At 36.0% G+C, this 26,143-nt stretch overlaps 1 long non-coding RNA gene and 1 pseudogene across 2 annotated transcripts in view; one reads left to right on the forward strand and one right to left on the reverse strand.

Annotated features, from left to right (window-relative positions):
* LOC309860848 (elongation factor 1-alpha 1 pseudogene) overlaps positions 1–26,143 on the forward strand; it is a 424,877-nt pseudogene that overhangs the window by 60,311 nt on the left and 338,423 nt on the right. The gene's annotated exons all lie outside the window — the stretch shown is intronic.
* On the reverse strand, positions 140–25,027 carry LOC309860849. Its single transcript, XR_014309666.1, has 2 exons — positions 24,765–25,027; positions 140–1,127 (listed from the first exon to the last, which is right to left on the reverse strand). It is a non-coding gene; the product is annotated as an uncharacterized lncRNA (long non-coding RNA).

Below are 26,143 nucleotides of genomic sequence, written 5' to 3' on the forward strand. Positions count from 1 at the left end.
TCTACTTCCTGTAGTGTTAACAGTGATATCTAGCATCAAAAATAATCTTCATTTATCTGAGATTTTAAAGTAACAACCCAGCCTGGCATAAGCTTGCTTGAATTAGGCTTGAATTTTAAAAAGAACAGGCAGCATAAACTCTCATCAATAAGTCACACACTTTATTAAGCAATTAATAATAGACCCACAGTTACACAGATACTATGTTTCTGACTTGCAGGTTAATTCATTGGCTTTGCTATATATTGACCTTCAGAAAGCCAGAGAATGATAGATAGGGACCTAACCATTAAGTAGTTGATCTTCAGACATACCTGCATTAATATTTTGTCGACTGCATTTCATTTTAATTGTAGTGTGATTAAAATTCTAATGAGATAAATATTTTCTTTTATGTGAGAACTCCAGAGAACAGTAGCTTTGAAACATTTATCATAACATAAGCACACACTGTTACCCAACAGTTATGTGTAAAAATGTCTGTAAGTGACTAATATAGGCCTTCATGTAAAACCAGTGATCTACATTGAGCTTCACAGGAAGAACATGTTTCAACAGACCATAGAATAGCCCCAAGGTAGAGAGCTAGCTGAAAAAAATGTATCCAAAATACTACTCACTTAAGGTCTTTCCTTTTTTACAACAGCTCCATCCTTCAGGCTAAAGCTAAAAACCAAAGACTACATTTTTCAAATGTTTGTCAAAACCAGGGAAATTGTGCTTATTCATTTTAAATTTGAACAAAATGTGATAATTCCACATTTTTAACCTGATATTCATCTCTTTTACATGAGCAGTAGTCTGACCTCAAGAAAAGTAGCAGGTAATAGTAATTTTAGTCAGCCAACATCTACCTATTAAAATACAGCTACTCTAGATAAATAAGTGGTAAACTTTGGTAGGAGTCTTGCTCAACTTGTTGTTAAAGTTACTCTAGAGAAGGGACCTTCATTTTGGTAGAGTTCCTTTCTTCTGACTCTTCATTCAGCAAACTCTTGTGTCGGGCGCATACTAATCTTCTCATGCAAGTTACTTATCACATGGTATTTTTCCAGTGGAATCAAATGTAAAATATCTGGTGACAGAATCTTCAAACCATATCCCAGAAGGCATGTGTCAACCCATTCCTACAAAGAGAAAAGAAAGGGAAGTCTGAAGCTAGAAACCTTGAGACAGTATTCTATGCTCTGCTCTCGCTTGCTTGAATTAGGCACTTTGCCACACCTGATTGTGTGCAGTGAGAAGACACACCATAGCAAAGAGGAGGAACACTGCCTCTGTGGCCAAATTTGCTTTTGAATTCTTGCTTCCCCACTTACTAGATTTGGAACTCGGCAAGTTTTTAAAACCGCTTTAAGCCCAAGTTTCTTCTCTAAGTTGGAAATAATATCCTACTCGAAGTTGCTGCAGGGATAAAATGGGATAATGTGAGTAAAGCTCTTAGTACTGAGTCTGCAAATGATAAGCACCCTGGACTGTGTAGCTTCCATTTAATCTTGTCATTAATGGAACATAGAGATGACAGATGAACTAAGGCTTATTAAGTCCCTAGAACTCCTTGCGCAGAGAGAGGCTCTAGAAATTACCCTCCCCATATTTTCTCCCCACCCCCACCTCACCCAAGGTTCTTCTTTTAAATTTGAGAGCTAATTCTCTAGCTTGTATACCATCTTTCCCTTTCTCTCCTCTTTCTAATTTCTCACGATTAATTTTAGAAATACCACTGCATATCAGCAAAACCATCAGCAGAGAAAAACAGTAAAAATTCAAATCATTACCTAAAAGTTGTTTATTAGTAGATATTTCCAAGTGGTAGAAGTAATGATGATTTTTATCCTCTTGACTTGTACTTTATATTTTCCAAACTTCTACATTGACATAGATTATTTTTATAAGGACAACAAAAAAATGTATTTAAAATTGTATGTGTACGTGAGTGTGTGTGTGTGTGTAGCTGGGGGAAGTTACTTATTAAGCTCAGTGAAGATGTGGTTATAGGGGATTGTCTGAAATAATTGGAGCATGCATGAGTACAAAAAGAAAATTATTTTAGCAAAAAGCTCAGGACTTAGAACATTGATTTAAATCTTAGTATAATGATCTTATAGCTGTATCACCTTGGTTACTTAGCCTTTCTAAACCTCATCTCTGTCATCCATTAAATGGGGTGGTAATATCATTCTCCAGCAACTTCTTGGAGGTTGAGCTTGCATGTGAAAAAAGTATGATATATGGTACGGAGTTAGAGCTTAGATGTGTTAGTTGATGTGTAACCTGAAGACTATCTAAACGCTTTAAAAAATAACTACAAAACTTAGACAAAACCTCTTATATGAATGAAAATTATTTAAAATTATTCCATGCATTTGGATGTTTCACCCCTACCTGAAGTATAACATAGTAAAAACTAAACTTAATATTTTTCCTCATAGTCCCTCCCAGAGTAGCTCCTTTTCTTAGATTTATTGGTGCCGTTGATGAAGAGACCTGCTTTTTGGTTCCCCAAGCTAATAACATCAATTCATTCTAACTTTTGATTTTGCAATATTCAGTCTCTTCCTTATTTTAATTGAGGTTTCCTCTGAAATATTGGTTTGATTCTGGTCTTTCTCTCCTTCAGAGCTTCCCCACCTCAGTACTATTAACATTTTGTGCTAGCTTGTTCTGTTAGGAGGGTCTGTTTTGTGCATTGTGGGATGTTTTACAGCATCCCTGACCTCTATCTTATGAAAACCAGTTGAGAACTACTGCTCTGCTTTGCACATGTGCCATAACTAAAGCAACCTTGTCCAAGGTCCAAGTAACACTAGTAATGGTAACAGCAACTTTTACAAACATTTACCCCAAGTTTAGAATTGGAAGCTGAGACTGAAATGAATTTCCATGTAACTTTCAGAGTGTTAATAGGAGAATACAGAATATATCGCATTCATATCTCTGATACTCTTTGAATAAGGAATTGCTTTGCATTTGCCTTGTTTGGAGGAGTTATGCATTATCAAGTGAAATGGTCTCCCATATCATACTGACTCTCATCAGAAAGTAACCACTTAAAACAAAAATGCCTTTGTTTGTTTATTTTATTTTGTTGTTACTCGCATTCAGTATTTTTTAATGTATCTTCTTGCTTATTTACATTAGAACATATTCATTGCAGTGTAGAAGGCAAATGTAATCTGTATCTGATACTGTCTGTAACCTACACCAATGTACTGACTAGAGTGTATTAAATGTTAAATAATCAAGTATAAATCCCTATAAATAAGGATTTATAATGCATAAATCCTTAGTAGATTATTGTATATATGTTTAAGAGTGTTTTGATGATGTTTAGGGGAATTGTTTGGGGCTCTTGCTTGTATGAAGAATGCATTATTTTTCCCATTTAAAATAAAATATTTGTGTTTGCTACAAAAAAATTTGCTTTCCCACACATTTTCGGAAGTAGATTAGATTCAGATATTTAGGAATGCCTACAGTTATATTACTTGAGCATTTACTAAGTGCTGTCATATTATTTGAACATTTACTATGTACAAGGCAAAGGCACAGCACTGTCTTATCCAGAGAATATCAGAGATATGATGCAATATATTCTGAATTCTGTAACTCTCTAAAAGCTACATGAAAATTCATTTCAGTCCGAACATCAAACTAAGCATTACTAGATGGGAAAGAAAGGTAGAAGACTTCATTTTAAATTTTTTAGAAACCACAGAAGCAATTTTGGTTCTTAATCCTGAGATTAAAAAAAAAAAAAAAAAAAAAGATGGCTGTTCTCATTGAAAGGATAAGGGGTTCCATTCCTCCACTTTCTATTTATTCCTCCAGACTTCTGTTCCATCATTTGATTAAAACTCCACTAGCCATATTCATCAACAGCGTTTTGTGGGAAACCCAGTGGGTTTCAGTCCATATCCTATGTGAGTTTTTGACTTTTTTTTAAACATAATTGATCATTTAGTTTTTTTAAATGCTGTATTCTCAGATGTACATTGCAGAGCTAGATTTCTTGCTTGATCTACAGACCCTATATTTAACTATACACTGGGCACCACAACTCAGAAGTCTTACAGACACACCTGTGATTCAGTTATACAAAACTGAATTCATCACATCTCCTTCAACCAAAATCTGCTTTTCCTCCTGTGTCTCCAATTTTAATATATGGCATCAGGATTTCCTCCATTTTTTGAGCTAGAATTAAGGCATGATCCATAGTTTTTCCCTCTCCTTTTTCTCTGTGAACCAGTCAGTCATCAAACCCTATTGATTCTATCCCTTCAGCAGCTCTTAAGCCCATCATATTTCCTCCCTATTGCTATCATCTTAGTTCTGAATTATACAGTCTTTTGACTGTTTTATGCAGTTATTTCCTAATTGGCGGCCTGGGTGGTCAACTAAGTATTAACATAAACTGTTAGGGGTGAATGGGTGACTCAGTCCATTAAGTGTTTACCTTCAGCTCAGGTCATGATCTCAGGGTCCTGGGATCCATCCAGCCCTGCTGGTGGGCTCCCTGCTCACTGGGGAGCCTGTTTCTCCCTCTCCCCCTGTCCTTCCTCCCTGCTTGTGCTCTCTATCTCTCTTGTTTCCTCTCTCAAATAAATAAGTGAAATCTTAAAAAAGAATTTAAAAATAAGCTGCTTATTTTTCTCAATTGACCAGATACATATGTTAACATAGATCAAAGAAAACACCAGACATAGTTGTCAGACAATGTATAATATGGGACTGGTACAGAAGGACTGTGGGAGAAGGCAGTGAGAGAACCAGTAGAGTTTCAGGTGCGTCATGGCGAGTTCCTCGTTTTGATTATCAAGAGACATACAGGAAATCCCAAAAACTGAGGTAGCATCAGGAACCACATATCAGTGACTCTTTAAACCAATCAAGGTAACAGATAGAAACTAGGAAGGAGCAGTGGAGAGATTTGTAGGATTCTGCAAAATATCCCACTTCTTATCTAGGTCATTTTTAATGGACCAGGTGACATGTTTAAAGACATCATGTAGCACCTTTCCTGAGGTACATGGTCTCAAGCCCTTTCCATTATGCAGCCAGCACCTTCTACTGTGTATAAAGGTAGGAGATTATTGGATTGAGCCATAAATCAGTTGTCAGTAGAAAGGAATAACTGAGTTACTTATTTGGGGAAAAGGTAAATGTAGGCATAATTATATGTCTTTTGTATTCTCCTCTAATTCAGCTTCATTTTAGAATCCATTAAAAGAACTTTGCCTTTATCCCATATCTAACTCTCTGTGTCTGCTTATTATATCTGCTTAGGTTACATCAGGCATCCTCACATTATAACTCTGCTTATTTTGAAACAGGATGCTGTAAAATTTATTCTTGCCACTTGCCATTACTTAGAAAAAGGGTCGACATGATATGTTGGTCTTTGGATAGGACAGTAAACACCTGGAAAAATAATTAGTTACAGATAAATAATGTGGTTAGCAAAGGATGTCATTTTAGGTAAAGTAAATACATGGAACATGGGTATTTTAAAGTGCTCTCATAACTTTCCTCAGACATATGGTAAAGTAGTATTTTGTTTTCTAATCAACACCAATCTCTTGCAAATAATTCTCAGACTCTGGGTTAAAAAGGTACTTTCTTTTGATTTTGTATTTTGCAGAAATTTTAATGAAAGTAGATAAAATTTTTACTGTCTAAATATTATACATCTATATAAGTAAAAATTTGAGATTATCATATTCCTTGGATAGTTGATGAATAAAAGCAATGTCCAAAGTAGAATTTGAAGATTGCATTGGTTTTTCCAATCTTGAGTAATTTAATGCATCAGGCAAGAGAAATATGAAGATTTATAATATCTGTTTAGCTCTTCATTTTGAATTGCCAAATAATTTTATTTCTTTGTTCTATCTATAGTTCCTAACTGATTTTGTGGGTTCCACTGTCCTCAGAGGTAACTCTGAATTCTGTCTTTTGAAAGATGAAGAGTTATGGAACAAATTATATGAAATGCTGTATAGTTAAGATTAATTAATAATGGTTATAGTAGACATTAATTAATAAATCCATTCTAATTTTAATTACTTATAACAGTGAATTAGAAAATGATTTTATGTTAATGGATCAATGAGAGGAAAAGAAGGGTCTTTAAGTTTTCAGGAGAGTGGGTATGTGATAATAGAGGACAGGATTTGTTAATGATATCATCTAAATTGCTTGCCAATAGACATTTTCACATATCTCTAAGAAGACAAGATTTTTTGGATGAGATTTCTAGGTCCAAACAGTTCAGTGCTGACAAACTCTTTCAGTATTTCCTCCAGATAACATGGGAAAACATCACGAGGGGCATCTTGTTAGCCGTACCTAATGATCTGATTTTCTGTGAACTAAAAAAAAAAAGTGTGTATGCGCAAACAAGACGCTTATGTCAGGACCTAAAAAGTGAAGGCTCCAAATTGATCAATATGTACCTGGCTGATCATGCTATACCGTATCAATTTCTAGTGTTCTGTTTTTAGTAAATGGTACTCAAATTTTTATCATACCTTCATAGTTTGCAAAGTGATTTCACATACGTTATCACATTGAGCCTAAAGAAAATCCAATGAAATGAATAAAGTGGGTTTTTGCCAAAGAATTAAGATAAAAAACACAGATATCTGGAATGTGGCCATGAAGTATCATGGCCACTTTAAATTTCCCTTCAGGTAAAGAATGCAGGAAGAAAGGAAGTTGAGCCTTCTAGAGCAAAGAAAGCAGCTTTTTTAGTTATCTCTATACCAAAAGGCTCTTTGGATTATTTTGGCAAGAGTCCCCAGTTCTAGGAACCTAAGTACAGGGTTTCCCCTCTGTGTATCAGCTTCCAGACAAGTTGTTTTGGACCCTTCCCACAAAGTCTTAAGGAGAAGAAGGTGTACTCATTTCACTAGATCATATGGGACATCAGATACCAGGTAGACAGCAGGCAGTGGTAGGACCTCTTAAAAACCTTTTGTTTTTTAAATTTTTATTATTTTTTGTTGTTTTCTTAAAATTATTTTTACTTAAGAACCTTTGAATTCCTTTAATTTTTTTTAAGATTTTATTTATTTATTTGACAGACAGAGATCTCAAGTAGGCAGAGAAGCAGGCAGAGAGAGAGGAGGAAGCAGGCTCCCCACCGAGCAGGGAGCCCGATTCAGGGCTTGATCCCAGGACCCTGGGATCATGACCTGAGCGGAAGGCAGAGGCTTTAACCCACTGAGTCACCCAGGGGCCCCAAGAACCTTTGAATTCCTTTCTTACTGAATTGGTTCTGGTTACAACTAAAATCCAGTACTAAAAGTTAACAAAAGAAAACAGAATCACAGACACTGTATCTTAAGAGCTCTTTTAGTGCCTAAGCACAGTCAAGAAATAGTGTGGGGACTTGCTTAAAGCAATTGCATTTTCAAGGTTAAGACAAAGTCTTGGTCACTGATCCACATTAACAATAGCAGAAAAAAATCAGTGGCTAAGTAATGAAGTGACAGAAGAAGAAGGAAGAGCAGAGGAAAGAAGACATGAAAAAGAAAACCGGGAGACATGAACAAAGCACAAAGTTGAATTTCTCTTATTTTTTTCCATTTCAGACAAATATCCACAAAAATATTTAACCGTAGCTATTGTACACAGGTTTAGAATTCAGGAATTAGCTACATACTAACATAAGTTATAAGTTTAAATCCAAGATCAATGGCACATCTTTCATTTTGCAAATCTATGTGAGGATTGACCCTGGCAAGAAGATAGACATTTTTAAAAACTAAGATATATGTAAGTCCCTAAACAGAAATGTTTTCTTTAATATATTTTTAGTATTATATCTCTAAAATCAGAATAATACATCATAATGGAGTGAGATGGAAAAATGTTTCCACTTCAGGTAATGTAAAACGCATGTATTTTTGCACTCAGAAATCAGTTCTACTTGCTGAAGAGATTTTGGTTTCAATTTCATTGACATATGTTTGATAAACCCATAGTTTTAAGCATGTTCTCTTAGTAAAATGTCAATTTGCATATATATTCAGTTTGCTTCCAGTTTTTCCATATGTCTTTTGACTTTCAGTTTAGTCCCTGGCATTCTTAAAAATTACATAGGGCTATTTTTCCTCTGTCCTTAATATGGACACTGATCAAACTCAAGCTATGCATCTAAAAATTTAGTTGTAGATAAAGCACAACATTCACATAATAAAAATAGAACAATAAGTGGGCACCTGGGTGGTTCAGTGGGTTAAAGCCTCTCCTTTGGCTCAGGTCATGATCCCAGGGTCCTGGGATCAAGCTCTGTGTCAGGCTCTCTGCTGAGGAGGGAGCCTGCTTCCCTTTCTCTCTCTCTGCCTGCCTTTCTGCCTACTTGTGATCTCTGTCTGTCAAATAAATAAATACAATCTTTGAAAAAAAAAATAGAACAATACGAATAATTGCATGGAGCACTGGGTGTGGTGCATAAACAATGAATTTTGGAACATACCAAAAAATTTTTTAAAAAATAATAATAAACTGAAGTTATCTCAGTCCCTTTTTTTTTTTCTTCTATATGAGGCACTTTGGTAGGTAACTCAGTCGCCCTCCATTCCAGAATAGAGTTTGCAGTATGGTAATTTTGCACCTTATTGTGGATTTTAATAAATTTTTGCTGAATTGAATAGAAATTGATCAGCTCACATAGGATATCTAGCTGAGACAAATATCTTCTGGTAATTTCTGTTGTTTTCCTAACAATTTAGGTCCCTACTCCATTCTTATGACACATACAGTAGTAAAGAAAGAGAAGAGGAAATCTTTGGAGATGCTGTGGCAGAACACACAACTGTAAAATTGAAATGTTTTCTAGAGGGATCCTATTTGCTCTAGAAGAAAGTATATTTCAGTTTACCTCTATCTCAAACACGTGTGGTATTCCGACATTTTCTGATGCTCACTTCAGTCAGAATGGCGTTGATTTTTAACAGGAGACTATGGAAAATGGTTTTGAACTAAACTAGGGATCATAAACATCAGGAAGGGGATGAAGGGGAACATCTCAATCTTCAGATTCTTCATGGTCAAATATACATGGTCCCAATCACCTGGATGATTCTGAAACCTAGTCTGAATTTTTTGTTGTTAATGCAAACATCCATTCTGATTGGCTGCTATATACATTCTAATCAGCCCATTTATTTTTAACAACCTTATTGAGGTAAAATTGTCATATAACAAACTGCTCATATTTAATTGTAAAATTTTTTAAAGTTTTTCCATTTGTATGCATCTGTGAAACTGTCAAGACAGTGGGTATATATCCATCACCCCCAAAAGTTTCCTCACACCTCTTTGTAATTCCTGCCTCCTGATCATTCCCTCAGATAACTACTGATCTGCTTTCTGTCCCTATACATTAATTTGAATTCCCTAAACTATTATATACATAATTTGTTTTCTTTTTCTGGTCTTGCTTCTTGTAGCATATTTATGTTGCAATTCTTCCATATTGTAAAATGTATCAAAAGTTCATTTTTTATATTGTTGAGTATTATCCCATCGTTTTAATATACTACAGTTTGTTTATCCAGTCACCTCTTGAAGGACTGTTGTCTAAATGTTTAGGGTTATTAGGACCATGTTGAGTTGGGCTCTAGATGGATGAGCAATTATGACTGTATTCTGCTTACTTTTCTAAGCCTACTTAGCAGTCCATCATAATGTAATTCATATAAAAAACATTTCTGTGACAAAACATCAACATCTCAGGATTGGGAAACTATTACACTTGGTTTTTTTCTTTAATTTAGGCTAGGTCTGGGGCGCCTCAATGGCTCAGTGGGTTAAAGCCTCTGCCTTCAGCTCAGGTCATGATCCCAGGGTCCTGGGATGGAGCCCCACATCGGGCTCTCTGCTCAGCAGGGAGCCTGCTTCCTCCTCTCTCTCTCTCTGCCGGCCTCTCTGCTTACTTGTGATCTGTCTCTCTGTCAAAAAAAAAAAAAAAAAAAAAAAAAATTTTAGGCTAGGTCTGATTACCAAAATAATTGGTCATCTCAGTCAGTCAACCCTGAGTAATCAATTTAGGAAAAATAGTTGATCTGAGAGCCTTGAGATTCCATATGGCTTTCTACTGAGTTTCACTGAGTCTTTCCTTACTTGCTCTTTTGTTTCTGTTTGTTTGAGGAAATTATCTAAAACTTAAGCATTGCTAACTCTTCTGAAAGTGAAAATTAATCACACCATAGAGCTATAACTGAGTCAAGAATAAAAGGTATATTGGGGGGAAAACTTCTAGTTTTATTTTACAATTTTAAGAGGTATTTTTAAAACGAAGAGTAAAATTTCCTTTTGAAATTTGAAAAATCTGTCGATGTTAATCTTTTAATTGGTTGAAGGGCAGAGGACCAACATGGGACAGATTTCTAATTTCATTGATTGGTGCTATAGGAAAATGCTCATATTTTGCAGGTATACCATTGTTAATGCCCAATCCTGTAGTCCTTTTTCATGCAGAACTCCCACTGGGAGTACCACATGAGAAAGAAATGTAGGATGAGACCCGATTATTATAATTCACAAGACTAATTATGACTTTGAGTTTTCCTGGGTAAGCTAATTCTTTCTGCACCCTGGGATCAGTAAGCACGAAAGTAGTCTCACAAGGATTCCACTGCATTTAACATTACATATATTTATAAATAAATCCAAAGACCTTAAATAGCCCTTCAATTCTCTGATGTTTTCTATGTGTTATGTTTTTTAAATGATAAAAAAATTAAACAAGACCATGCCAAAGGTGTAGTTTCACTAAAAAATAAAAAAAAAAAAAATAAGCTACACATCAATCATGCGTTTTTTGGCATTGACTCACTTGTTTTAAATAGACTGTTTATTTTTATTGGCATCACTGGTGAATAAGACTAAACAGGGACATGGGAAAGCAAGGATTAAAGAGAACTTGAAAGAAAGGAGAACCTCAGACAAATAAGAGTTGGAAGGAAAAGAGAGAAAGAGAAGTGCTGTTGTAAGATAAAAGAAGACTGACAGGAGGGGCTCTGCTTAATTTTCATTTGTATTTGTGGAGAGCTTTGTGAGCAACATAAAATGATTCGATATTCTTGAATGATCTGAAATCTGTTCTTGATTTTTTGGCGCGACAGATCTCACAAACACTGATTCCAGAGTTTTCTATGATGCCACTATCAACAAATCCCTCCAACAGCCTTTTTTATTCAGTCACCCATTGTACATTTATCTGAGAGTTTCTTTGTGTACTGAGTAATTTCCATGTTGTGAGGTTTCTTGTCTTCAGTTACCTCCAGTTTTATGCTTTAGTCAGAAAACTCACATAGCATTCAAAAAGGAAAACTCAAAGCAATATAGACTTTTGTGCCTTTTACAAAGAATTAGAGCTGTGTGCCCCTACCAATATAGCAATATATTATATAAGGTCAATACTCCTTTTCACATGCCTCTAATACAGATGCATTTTATGAGGTAGAACAGCAAACACTGAATCACTCTAGTAGAGATACACAAAACAAGTAATTATCGCTAGTTGCAGAAAAATAATTATGCAGTTGTGTGATGAAAACCAGTTTTTAACTGGGAGGAGAAATTCTACCAAAAAAAGCATGTGGGAAAGCTAAATGTTGTGTTCTGGAAAATAAGCCATTCTGTAAAACTTCCTAATGCAGCTGTATCATCCAGACGAGGTACCATACTTTTTTTTTTTTTTTTTTTTTTTTTTAAACAGCACACTGCATACTGGATGTAATGCAGGATGCTGGTGTATAACACACACATAATTACTGCTATTTTCTGTTAGCTTTTCTATCAGAGTGACCATTTTCTCTTATCAATTCATCTAGTATTTTAGTAAGAATACCCTTTATTGTCATCTAATGCTTACCAGGTAGTTCTTGATTATGATTCAATAGACACCTCAGATCACTACCGGTTCTTATCTGGAGTCAGCTATTTACTATAATAAATTTTACTGGATGTTCTCTGTGTCCAAGATATATAAAATAGCATTTAGTATCCAAAAAAAAAAAAAAGCGATTGGGGCTTTATTTGTAATGTAGTATCTTTTTCCTTATATTATATAGGACACCAACGAAATGTGTCCATTTCTACAGAAGTTGTTTATCTCAAATATCTACAGTGAGTTCCCTCTGCTCTGACATATACCTAGCCCCCATGGAAGCCAGAAGGATTTTGTTTCCTTACTGTTAAGCATGGCTGTTCTGGGCCCTTTAACTAAATCCACTACCATGAATGAACTTAGAGCAGAAACAGCAAGTACAGCTACATTTAGGCTTATATCAGCATTTCCATTTAACACATTTTAAAACTACATTTAAGTAATGTGGAGGTTATGACATGAAGTGACAAAACCTAAGTGTGTGAGCTGGACGAAACTATCTTTAGCCAGGCTTCCTGGGCCAATGTAGTGAAGTATATGGGCTAAAGAAAGAGGCTCGGGTTTGCCTCTGAATTTTCAGGAGTGTGAAGGCTCTTTTTAAAGTCTTCATATTAAACATATCTTATCTATACACCATAATGGCATCTGTGGCCAGCAAACAAGCCCGTGAAGCTTGAGGAAGTTTCCATCCTAATCCTTTTGATTGCTTCTTGCTGCCTCCTCTCTCTCCTCACCCCCACCCTCAGTTGCGTGTTGGACTCCATACCTCTACAAAATGAAAAGAACAAGCAAAGAGGACTTCTTTTGGTGCAATTTTTCGATGGTTGGTTTTAAGTGATTCATAACTTTCCTGAGCAAAGCTTTGAAATTGGTTTCGTAATTTGGGGCTGGAAAAGAAGTGGTCAAGATAGAACCTTTAAAAATCCATTTTATGATACGATGACCACTGCAAACAAATGATAAATGTATCTGCATTTAGCCTATCTGTACACATATATCTATATATTCTTATAATATATAGAAGGCTTGATGCAGATACCTATGTCTCTATACTCGTTTCAGCTTAGTTATTTTTGCTAATATCTTTGGGACACTTACCAATTGTAAATCTGTCTTTGTCCCCTCGTTTCCAAATTTGTTCCAGAGCTTGATAGAAAATACCTATGTTGGCGTGACAGATTACATTGCCTTTAATAATAAATTATTATATACCATATTCTAAATGTTTTAGTAGACTACTATTTTCCCTCAACAATTTTAATGACATAGTAAAATCAAATATAAATTCTCAAATGGTGTATATTGGGGTTTTAATAAATACTAAATATCACTAAGTATTTTTCTGTTTTATAAATTGTTTTATTTTAAAAGAGGTAAAGTTTTCTCATAAAACTTGGCAAAATAAGTATTTGTTGCTAATCTCATCACTTGTTTTGCCTTAAAGCATATTAGATTATTCTGGTTATTTAATATTAATAAGTACTCCTAAAAAAAAGTAGATCTGCTCATTTGGGATACTGGGTTTTACATAGATTGTGAAGATTAGTGTGATTAAGTACTCTGAATTCTTAAATAATCATTTTAACCACTTCTAACAAATTTAAGTTGAATGCTTTTAAAAGTTCCTCTAAAACCATCATAGGTTTTATTTTGTAAAATCTGCTTCAAAAATTAGTCTACCACTGTGAATGAATTGCTTTTAATAGAGAGACTGGGGGAAAGAAGGGAAAGGGAGATTTAGGAGGAGAAAAATGTCAAGTGAATCAATATGATTAATTAAATTAAATGTGGATTTATAAAACTCATATTCATAGATTTACACAATATATTCACAGTGACATTTAAAACGTGTTTTGAAAATCCCTAAATAAAGTCCCATGTACATGAAGATATTTTCCATCTTTAAGAAATAAAAAAAAAACCTTAACAACATAATAGAAGCATATAACTTTACTGCCATCTACTATATATTTCAATTGTTTTTTGACAGAAAAACTGGGACAATTTTAATATGTAGAAGTTTTAAAGGAAATTATATCCATCTTTGCTACTTTCTGAGTTATTTATGCTTAACCCAAAAGATAATCTTGACTACTAATGTAACACAAGTAGTTTTTCTTGTTTTAAATTCACATCCAGGTCATTTTGATGTTAACCCATTAAGTTTACCTATTTGGTGTTAACCCACTAAGCTCACACTATGCTGTTCTTCTACTGGATGACTAAATTGTTAAACTTAACGGGTCAAATATTCCTAAAAACAAAAGTTAATTTTTACAAGTTGTGAAATACAAGGTGGAGGAAAGGAGCTGGTTCTTAGGTTTTGTTTTTTAAAAATTCAGGTAATACAAAGATAAAAGTGGTACCTTAAATCCACTTGTAGAATTAACGTCTGTGAATGATAAAAATAACAGGGTCATTAGCATGGCACAACACCTAACATAAGAGATTTGGAGAGAATATTCAGGTTCAGACAGTAAGTAATGATGTGATTTGTACGCAAATCAATTTAACTTAAGAAAACTAAGAGTCTTTAGATAGTAATTCTAAATTGCAATTACTTCCTTTCCTCCCAAAAGTCTGTTAGTGTTGGTGGGTTTCTCCCCCAATCCTGTGTATTTCATATTAGTATAAAATTTTTTATACCAGCTTTCCTGAAGAGTATATTTATTTTATAAAAATTCAGTCATAGCCCAAGCTATTTTAACAAATGACAATTTTTTCCCTGTAAAAAAAGTTCTAAGATAAAGATTTTGCATCACAGAAAAAAAATGGAGGAAAATCGAGAGAATACTTTATTTCCTTTAGTAGCTTGCTATTGATGATGAAAAACAAGGAAACAAATGTAATTGGTAAAAACAAAAAACAAAAAACAAAGGAAGTTTCAAGTGTCTCAAATAGGGGAATATTTTTAGTTGTAAATAGCTCAATTTTATTTCTAGGTCCTAAAATATGTGTCCCTGCCCCCTCCCCAACCCAATCTTGCTTCCAATTTCAATACTTCAGCCTTATCAAAGTAAACAAGCTATTGTTAGAATAGAAAACCCAGCTAGGTTTGAGGGCTGCTGCCACTTCCCTCTCTTCCTAACACAATCCCGTGCCAACAGCTTTTGGAAAAGGGAAGAAAGAAAGGTCTGCTACTGTGCTGTGTGGAAGCAAAGGGGCAGAGGGGCATCACTTCAATCTCTTGGCTCTGCTCCTTTCTCAATCTCTCCCTCCCTCCCTCTCCCTCCCTTTCCCTCTCTTTCTCATCTCCAGAGAAAAGAGATGCTCTTCATTCACAAAACAAAACAAGAAAATCTCTATAATTATTTTTGGCTCAGCTCCATTGAAATGCATTCTCCTGGAAGCATCTCTGTTTTAGATTAAAACAATGCTTAGAATATCCATTCTCTCCTCTTTCTTTCTCACTCCCTACCCCCGGCAGGCCACCCCCAAACCACACCGCTCTTCCCCATCCCACCCCATTTTTCTCTTGCTTTCGTATTTCCCAGGCTTGGTTTCTCTTGCTCTCTGTCACTGCCTTTGGTTGTATTTTTTCTCAACCATGCCAAACTTAAGGCCTCAGAGATTGTTAGCATCAGTGCCTACAAGTGTAACTCAGGGTCTCCATGCTTAGTGTCAGCTGTTCAAGACTCGTAACGCTTTCCAACCAGGAAATATCCCCCAACCCTGTGTCACTAATTGTGGTGTATGATTGTTGATTTGTGATCTGATGTTTCAAAGTGAAAAAACAGATGACTTCTAGCCTTGTCCTGTTCAGTAAAATTGGGAATAAAGTTTACTTTCTCTTTCTTGCGGCCCTCTTCAATACCCAGTCCTCAAAAGGCAAATAAAATCTTCATTGTCCTTAGTATGTGGTAGTTATTGAGTTCTAGGGGTAAGGCATGGAAAATTATTATTTTAAAAATCAATTTCCATCATTTAGTCACTGACAAAATTTGGCTCACGAAATCAGAATATATCTATTAAATTTTTTTTCTATCAACAACTCTATCTTTGATTTTGTTTTCCTTCAGGGCAAAAACTTTCACCATTTTTCATTTTGCTAAGGGAAAAAAATTACAGCAAATGAAATAAAGAATCCCTGCTATTGTATACATATTAGTAAAGTTATCTGTGCTGTAGGGTTCGCTTCCCTAAATAGTGGGAAGCAAGATTTTTATTTATAATGACGTATTTTGTGGAATTCCAGTTTCTTACACCTTTCAGTTTTTGGTGACTGTAGATAAAAGTTGCTGATAAACCTTTCATTGACAGAGGTAGATCTGATACTACTTTCATTAGCATTAATGTTTTCTATTTCTTATTTGTTAATTGGATAATTAATTTGCACTCATTTCAGATTCTTTGTTGCTAGCAAAGGCATCCAACTTTAGTACCTGTCACCCATGGAATATATATCCTGTTTAAGAGTTCATACTTGCTCCTTTGAACAACGAATGTTTTGTATGGATACTGTAATCACATATCAGTAAGAACTAGCCTTCCTGCACTATCTTGACAAACAAAACAAAATCCTGACAGTTGCCCAGATGTGAAATGTCTCTGGGATTTCCTATCTGCCCAATAACACTAAAGTAATCTTGTAAGCATATATTTAAAAGAGTTTGGGAATCTATTTCTAAGCCCTCAAAAGAACTCTGATTCCTGAACTCTATTTGGTTTACCAAATAAAGAGAGATAAAGAAAGGGGGGGGGGAAGCCACACACACTGCCATTAATTATACTGTAAACATTTAATAAATATTCTTTCTTTCTATCCTTGCCCTTTTCAAAAGGAAAGGTGGTAATTTACATGTGCTATGCCTTTTTCTTCTCATTGTTTTATTTCTTTTCTTCCTGGCTTTCTTTTCTACTTCTGTAGAAAAGAGGTGGACATGTTTGAGAAGATAGAAATGTTTACCTAGTACATTTTTTTTTCATATAAAAAAACAGCCTAAACACCTTCTACTTTGTCTTTGAAGCTTTGTTAAACCACTAGTTCTGGAAGCTGCATCTTAATTACAAAATATTATAAAGAGAATATAGTAGGAATATACAACCTTTGATTCTCAGCCAAATGAGAGGAAGTTTAATAGCAATGTATGGTTGCAGGAATGGTTATGTTTGGGATCCATATGCATGTTCAACTCACACATTCAGGCAGTGCAATAAAGCAGGGAAAAAACAGCTGATACACAAAAGGGACCGTCTAGACAGTACCCCATCAGTCTGGCTAAATTTGGTGCTGGCATTCCCAGTGGGATTGTAATATAATTGTTCTGGTGTCTGCGTTCATTCCCCCTGTCAAACACCATTCCAAATATATATCCTTCTCCCCCCAACCCTTTTCCTTCCATAAATGTGAAGCCCAAACTGTGCCATGCTAGAAAGGGTGTTAGATGGCCCAACACCAAGAAAATGTTATAATTTAGCAAAATCACATTGTTCAGTTCCTTTAAGAAAAATTCCTGTTACTTCCTAACAACAGATAGAATTAATTCCAAATTTTGATAATTTAAATTAAAACATGGAAAAATTTCCATGCAAATACAAATAACCTTGAAATATTGAGGACTTTAGGTGAAAGTAAATAGGCCTTTTACCCCCTTTATATTTATTAACCTTTGTTAGAAAATTTAACAGAAATCAGAGATGTGAAAGTGTAATGATGGACATGGATCATAAATTCTAATGAAGAAAGGCTAATGAAAAAAATGTTAAGCGAAAGCACTGAAAAAATGCAAATTGTGTATTTTTTCTTTCTTAGGTTTGAAAGTCATAATATGTTTTCTCTCTAACCATCTTTTGAAAGTTAAATTTCTCTTAATTTTTATATGAATGATTTCTTCCTGTCTTGCTCGCTCTCTCTTTTTTTTGGGGGGGGGGTGGCTTTTTAAAGGAGAAACCAAAAATATTGTTTCACTGACTTGTAACTATCAATATTTTTAAAATATTTTGGTTTGAGACATCATGAAAATGAAAATCACTACTTACAGAATAAAATAAACTAAAGGGCCCGTCATTAAAATGAATAATGCATATATTATTGACAAAAATGCTTATGATATAAAAACTTCCACACCATTAACATTTAAGCAGTCAGATTTTTTTTTAAGAAAAATGCAGATTTTTGGATTGCCATATAAAATAATAACCAGATACACTTACTTTATTTTCTGTTCCCAAGTGTCACCTTTGGGCATTGTTTAGATATTAAAATTGACCAGGAAATATATTTTTTAAATCTTTTTCTTTTAACTACAAGAAAAATTATCTTGAGAAAGAGGCTGAGCTCTTTTGTTTTATTGATTATGGGTATGTATTTGTACTTCCTATTTTAGAGGTTAGTAATCCTTTCTTGGCTCTTATAAATAGAATTTGTCTCCCATCTCAGCAGTTTTGAGATGCTTGGTAGACTAGGATCCCAAGTGTGTGAAGGAAGTCCATACCCTCATCAGGGACCAAACTAACTAGAGCAAATTCAAAGGAAATAGTTCAGGCACTAGATCCTGTCTTTATCCAACTTTAGAAGGCTGAGAGACAAGTACACCAACCAAGACAGGGCTAATGAGAAATGGCTGTTTCAGGAAGAAGCAAGACACAGGGTCTCAATTCGCACAAAGACAGAGCACAATTGCACAGAAAATCACCACCAAAGCAATCAGGAAACATTCAGATACATTTACAGATGTCTTAAAATTCTCGCATAAAAATGAAAGATTAAAGATTATAGATGTTTAAAAAAAAGATTATAGATGTTTTAAAACTCTTGCATGGAAAAGAGTTTGTATCCTTCTGTTTTTTAAAATAGTGATTTCATATTTTTTCCTTCTTTGTATGGAATTTTTCTTTTGGCTTTGCCCATGAGTATGAGAAACACAGCATTTTAAAAAGACAAAATAACACTTGAAGAGTGGTTGCGTGAAGGTGGGTGGGTGGCTTGTGATTGTTTTTTATTCACTTTATTTTATTTTATTTTTTTACCTTATGTACTGGAGGAAAGTAAAAGGCCTGGCTGCAGACCTCTCTGAGATGAAACAGTGTAGCAAAATCTGAGTTTTATACTTGATTTTCAAACTATTGAATAATATCCTATGAGACCTCTTAGGTCTTAACTGGATTAAAATGAATATATTTGTGCTCTGGCTCTTTTCAGCTAACTAATGTGCATGTGAATTGATAGTGTGCGAGGTAGCGGGTGAGAACAAGTATATGTGACACTGGGAGAAGATGCGGCTCCGGGCTGAGGGTGACTGTGTGAAGGAGAACGCAGGATGGTGTGGGCTGCCTCCAAAGAGTGAGAGAAACGAAAATTAGCAGGCCTTGGGGTCTGGTGGGTTTTGTCGGGAGCCAGAAGAGAGGCTTAGTTGGGAGATGAAGAGGGAGGGGAAGCGTGGTAGTGAAGGGAGGGAGGAGAAGGGGGTGTGGCGTGTGCGTGTATGTGTGTGTGTGTGTGTGAGCGCGCGCGCGTGCGCGCGCACGCTCACTCGCGCACGCGTGTGTGTTGGCTCTGAGATGTCAGTTATGGCTGAGCTTCGGGGTTTTGTTTTGTCGGTTCCCAGCGTAAATAGGCTGGAATTTCAGGTTCAGGTTGGAGTGCGGGCAAAGGCATCGTAGTTCGAGTTTCTTTTTCTGGCCCTTCACTGTGGTTGCCCTTCCGAACATTGCTGCTGCTACAGAGGAGGAGTGGGGGGGAGCAGCGAGAGATGGGGGTCTGTCTGCAGCTGCCCCTCTCACACTTGAATAAAAGAACTTTTTTTTCAGGGGTAGGGAAGCTGTGAATACCTTTCCCAATAAGAGATGAGGCATATTGAAAACTATATTAAATTACCCTGATTAACAATTTAGCCACGAACAGGGGAGCTTTGGGAGATCTCTATAGGCAGAACTGGGGGCTATTCATGCCAGCAGCTAAGAGGTCGAAAGGTTTCTGAAGTTCACAGGCTCAGAGCCTTTGTTATGCTAACAGACAATCTCAAATCAGCTGCCTAGTGGAGTGTGAAATATAAATGATTCCTTGAGAACTTCCAATAAGTTGTCACTCTTGCTCTCCAAATACCGGGACAGGCTGCTAATTTCTAGCAGGCCCTTTTGCAACATCGCTAGCCCTAAATGAATGCCTTTGTAGTTCAAATAATCTTTTCAAGGGAGCTGTCCTATCATCATAGCCCAAATGCATCTTGGTTTTGACTATTAAATGAAAATCAGGGCTCAGCAGTGCTTGACTTTTCCAAGCTGCCCGATGTTTGGGAAGGGTGGTGGCAGCTCTCATGCACAACAAGTTAGCACCCACTGCAGGAGGGCCCGGGCATTAATAACAGTGCAAGGCCCCAGGAGCTACCCCAACTCTCACCCCCCACTCCCTACCAGGAACAATGCACTGGGAGAGATTTACGTGGCTTCCCTCAGGCTAGACTACCTTCCTCTTTCAGCCACACCAACATGTCTCTGATTTATGGACCCTCTGTCCAAGAGGATAGCCAGCTGACCTGCTAGCGTCTGACTGGTCACTTCGAAGCATCAACTTTGGAGATGGATGTATTCATTCTTCAGGGCAGGCGAGGCCAAGGGGAGGAGGGCAAGGTGTGTGTCCAGGCCATGCCCCTGGTATCAGATGCTTGTGTATATTATTTTACCATTTTCCCATAAGGAGGATGCAAACATGGCTTATGATCTTGGGTATGACCCTTGAGCATGTCCAGATGGACAGAAAGAGGTTCTAGCTCCCTGAGTCCGAATTATAAAGCTTTTTAAATAAGGAAAACCGCTCCCCATTCCAAAACCAAGACAAGTTGCAGAGAGTCAGCATGAGAATCTATTTGGGAAAGCAAGCATGTGCCCAGATTTAAACATTTTACTAAGAAAGGACAAAGCTAATTTATACCAAAAAAAAAAAAAAAAAAAAAAAAAAGCAAAGAGGAGGACAGAAACCAAAGAAATGAGAAATCCATTTCTATCGGTCTTTACAAAGGAAGGGGTTAAACCTTAATAGTTGTAACTTGGGTCCTAAAAATACTGATATTTTTGGTTCTGTGTCCTCTGTGTCTTTGCTGAAATACAGAAAGGTATATGATATCACATCACAGAAGTCTCTATTTTTTTCCAGACAGAGCAGGATTGATTTTTGGCAAGGAATGGGGGGAAAAAATCAAATGGGCTGTATTTCTTAATATATTCCTGAGGTAAGTTTATAAACATATAAACATACAAAGGCAATATATTTTAATACACCCTTAGGTAACTTTATAAATCTTGACGATACAGCTCTACAGAAAAGCCAAGGGCCTCGATTCCCCTTCGTCGTCGTCTTCGTCTAACTATGTTTCAAAATACACCAACGATTCTGAGGGAGTTCATTTTGATTGATACAGAAACTGGTTAAAGTGAACACTTTTTTCTTCTTTGGGTATACTAAGACTTACCCCTATATGTTAATACACTAATTACATATAAAAAAGCGGTAGTGTAACTTACACCAATTTTGAAGTCATCCAGCTTACATGTTTAAATATTACTTCTAAAAAAGCCAGAATACAAAATATAATGGTAAAGGACTCTGGGATTCAACTCAGAGAATTTGGCCACCAGAATAGGAGAGAGTATTTAGGAATCAGGTCATTATTTGTGTTTCAAATCCTTACTTGTTTCACTCAGGAAAACAACCTGCAAATAATACGGGCTAGGAAAAAATCACTGACATTACTTCAGATTACTGACATTAAAGGAGTTAAAAAAAAAAAAAAAGTTCGTGGTCTCTTCTGCCAAATGCCAGAATTAGATAGTAATTTGTTCTGGATATCCTCACCCCCTTTTCAGAGGGCCTCAGGATTCTGGTTATCCTTATTTCAGAGCTAGCAGCATGAGGGGCTTCAGATACACTTCTCATGACTCACAAAACGGCAACGCTGGTAGCTCAAAGTTCGGCGGTGTGCCACAACTTGCTTAAATTTAACTTTTCATCCCCTCTCCGTTTACAGAATGTTAATTAATATGAAACTGTAAGCCTCTACATGTTATTGACACATGCTGGATATTCAAAGGAGAAACACCTTCTCTGTGCTTCCAAATACTTACTTTACCACTTCCAAGTGTCCTCTCTCTTTCCCGTCTTTAACACATCAAAACAGGGAAGAAAGCGCTTTTGTGTTATAACTACAGAGAAAACATTTGAGAATGTGTCAGTGCTGTGAATACCAGCACCAGTTTGGGGGTTGGTTTGTTTTTCCCCCTGCCGTGGTATTTCTTTTCCCTTTGCTTTCGCTGTCTTTAAACTCTGGCCACTCTGAGAGAAGCAATGGTTGAAATGAAAAGTTAGGACAAATTGTATGAAACCTGTGTGTTGCCAGAATATGAGCATGATGAAAGCAGTGTCAGGGCACTACAGAGCCAGACCAGCTCTCCACACACAGAAAATTAAAATTAAAAAAATAAAAGCTGGTCTTTTTTGCTTTCTTAAAGACTTAAGACCTAAGAGAAAGTGGGAAATTCCTATTAAAAAAAAAAAAAAAAAAAAAAGGCAAGTTTCCAGGGTTGCCATTTCTCCAGATTGGGGGGTGTCTGAATGCGTGTGTTTGTGTGTGTGCATGTGAGAGTGTGTTTGGGGAGAAAAGAAAGAATGGGGGAGGAGGAAGGGCAGATAACTTTACTGACATATTAATTCTTTAGATAACAGTAAACGAATGGTCCAAATAGACATTTGTTTCCCCTAATAGGTTTTGTGCAGGTCTCTTACAAGCTGTGGCATATGCTTCATTTATATGTATATTTATTTAGAAGGGTTGAGAATAATAGGTGTAGTTTGTCTATAGTCGCAGTTATTATTTAAAGTCCAAAGAGGTTACAACTTTTTTCTACCCCAAACACAAATACAAAGGTCTCTTGTATGTGCTTCCTGCATTACTTTCAAGGCCAATTAAAAATAAAGATAATATTCTAACTCTCTCGAGCCTTGGGAAGAGAAAAGAGGCTAAAAGGCAAAAGGACTCCAAGATGGCTGCCTCTTCCTTCTTCCCCTCCTTACTGCCTGTTTTCCACATAGAAATTAATGTAATATTTTGTTTAGAAATCACATTGTAGGTCATTTGCAAATGAGGCAGCCTCGGAGGCACCAATATCTGCCTAGAATACTCTCATGATGCCATGGAGGTATGGAGAGATTAAAATGCAAACATTCAAATGTATTTAGATTTGTACACAGTGACTGGACTCACATACGTACACACTTGAATGTGTGAACAACACACACAGCTGCAAATGGAATAAAGGGCCGAAATCCTTCTTAATTCTTAGGACAGAAGAGAAAAGGAGGGCTCCAGGCCACCTCCTTCATCCCCAAAGGTTCGAAAATGCCCTGTTCATGGTCTGGATTCAATTTTTAAAAAAAAGATATATCTTACTGATGACTCTCTCATTAGGCAGACTTCTAAAGTCTGGGGAGGCAAGATTTCCATAAATTATCTCTCTAACTCATCTCATGCTGGTGTAAATGCAAAGCTAAAATTTTTTTTTTTTGCATTTTTTTTTTTAATAGAATACCAAGCTAACCAGTTTCCTGACTAACATGGTAAAGGATTAAGATGGCTAGTAATTACTGCTATTAATTATAATAAATATATATTCTCAACGATAAAATCCCACCCATAAAGCTAAACTTAAAATAATGTCGAGAATAAATAAAAGTATATTTGGGGCTTTATAACAGATTTATAGCAGGTTACTCTCTAGACTGGAGTGCACCAGGCATAGAACAAAGCAAATGGCTTAGTTCCTATAGGAAATATATTAAAAAGGAAAAAAAAAAGAAAGAAGCCCACAACCCTTTATCTAAAAGCCATCAGGGACAAGCACTCAATACAAGTTAACAAGCAGGAACTGATAAGATAACATTTATATGAGGTCAGAAGTCAAATGCCAGTCAAAGGCTTTTAACCTCTTGGGTCATAAACAGGAATAGTTAAAAGTGAGAGGTAGTTATTTATCGGATTTTAAGGGTACCTGATCATTGCCAGAGAATCACCAATGATGAAACTAATTAGGATTTATAGAAAAAGAACTTTGTAGCTGTTCAAAGAAAATTAACCTACAAACCCATAATTCTGCAATTGGTAGAGAGCAAAACAAACAAACAGAAAAAAGCCCCTTCTTTTGAGGGAGAAAAGAAATTTAGAAATTTAAACACAGTTAGTAACAAAATCTCTCTCAGAAACAATAATTTATAGTAACTGTATATACCAATTAGTATGTGGTAAATGATAGACCTTATAAATTCTGTATTAACCATCTAACAACAAAAATAAGCATTATATAATTTATTTTCAATTTTTGCCCTTTTTCTTTTACTCCCCCTTCAGACCTCTTAAATTAGGCAGGCTATAACTCCAATATTACAATACTACTTGCCCTCAGAATGCCGTCATTTATAAATTTAAAAATACATATGTATTCTAATGGCAGTTATTTAAAAACATCAGAATATCGAAACTGCTTAATTAAAATGTTATCTTAATCTAGCCAGAGAAACAGATGTCTCTTCCTTTATTTGCTGTCAGAATATTTTCCTTTGTTTTGATTTTTGTCCTTTTTGTCTTTTTTTTAGGTTCACATTCTAAACAGTTCCTGGTCTCAGAGTCCATGCTGGCTTATTATTTTCAAAGCATACCACCCCCCTTTTTCTCTTTTGCAATAAAAGAAAGCAGATCTAGATATTTCTTTCTAGAGAGAGATAGAGGGATTGTTGTTAGGCCTGCTAAGGCCCACTGTTTCTTTAAACAGAGTCCACAATACACTAGGCGAACATTGTGGATTTAAAATGCTTTTAAATATTTATCAGAAGTATTTTATCATCATATTCAAATGACACCTGGAGTGCACTCACCTTTATTGACAATCTCTGTTCTGAAAGTCCATTTGCTTCCTTAAAGCCCCCCAAGCAGAACAAGGACTACCCGTTTTCATTCAGTTAATGTTTAGTAAAAAACCAAGCAACCTTAATCAGCATGCTGATTGCATCGTCAACTAACAAATAATTTACTACTCTGAGCATTGCATTCCATTAAAAGCTCATTAAATTTTCTGTTCTCCAATGGGAGGTTTAGCTTTTGAACTGCATGCTTTTGCTTTGAATGATCATTTATTCAATTTTTGCAAAATGTTGTGTTTTTTTTTTTTTTTTCTAAAGTATAGGTGAGCATTTCAATACCTATAGACTGCAGACATATGGAAACACACTACAGGGTTTGAGAAGGTTCCATTTGATTTATGGACTCTGTTTAATAAAAATTCAACATAATCTCTTGCACTTTTAGAAAATCCTGAAATCACTGAGTGTATCAGTGGTTATGTGTGACCCAAATGTAGCCTCAGAAATATTAATACATAATAGAAAATATCAAATCTCTTTTTAAAAAAGAAAGCTTTGATTTCCCTTTTCCACATATTATAGCTATTGTTAATTTTTAGTATTTTTATCCTTGTAAATAGCTGTTTTCTCCTGATTCAAAAAGGAGCATGACACCACAGAGATCTTACCATATTTGATGCCAAACTTAATACCTCTGATATATGTGTGGGGGGGGGGGTGGCTAGTTACCCAAAGAAATCCACATTTCTTGGGGTTTACACATTTTTTTCACAAACTCATAATCCCCTGAATTATTTCCACGCCCTAGGAAAGAGTATATTTATTATTTTTAATTTAGGGACATGTAGGAAAATATCGGCCCCCAAATTAACATGCATCTTTGGATTGCTAATTGTGCTCATTGCAAATTTGGGTCATTTTGCATGAGTGACTCTAATGTAGGGCTGAGATTGCCATGCAGCGCAGTGGATTCCTGATTCCCCGCGCTAATCCTGAACTCGGTGATTGTGTCAGGTGCAGTTCTGTATGCTCTAGCAGCTGGCTCATCCTCATCAATGCAAATAAGGCAACTCCTACAATCAGAGCCTTGTGAGTGTGAGGCCTGATTGCTGAGGGCAGGCTAAAGCACTACACAGACTCTCACTTTCAAATCACTCTAAGTGACAAGACAACTGCAATGTCCCTCCAGTTCAAAATCAACCTTTTGAAAACAAAACAAGAAGAGGATGGCTACAAAGAAGAGGAAAACCCCAGTGTTTTGGGAAATGGACTTGTTTAGATGGGCTTTATTTAGATACAGGGGTAATCTAAAGCTCATTTCAACAAATAGTTCTTTAGCTCCTCTTCTGTGCAAGATACTTGGTTTTAAGGGTCACAGAGGGGCAGAGGTGAGG

The sequence above is a fragment of the Mustela nivalis genome (assembly GCF_964662115.1).
Source record: "Mustela nivalis genome assembly, chromosome: 3".
Taxonomy (NCBI): Eukaryota; Metazoa; Chordata; class Mammalia; order Carnivora; family Mustelidae; genus Mustela; species Mustela nivalis.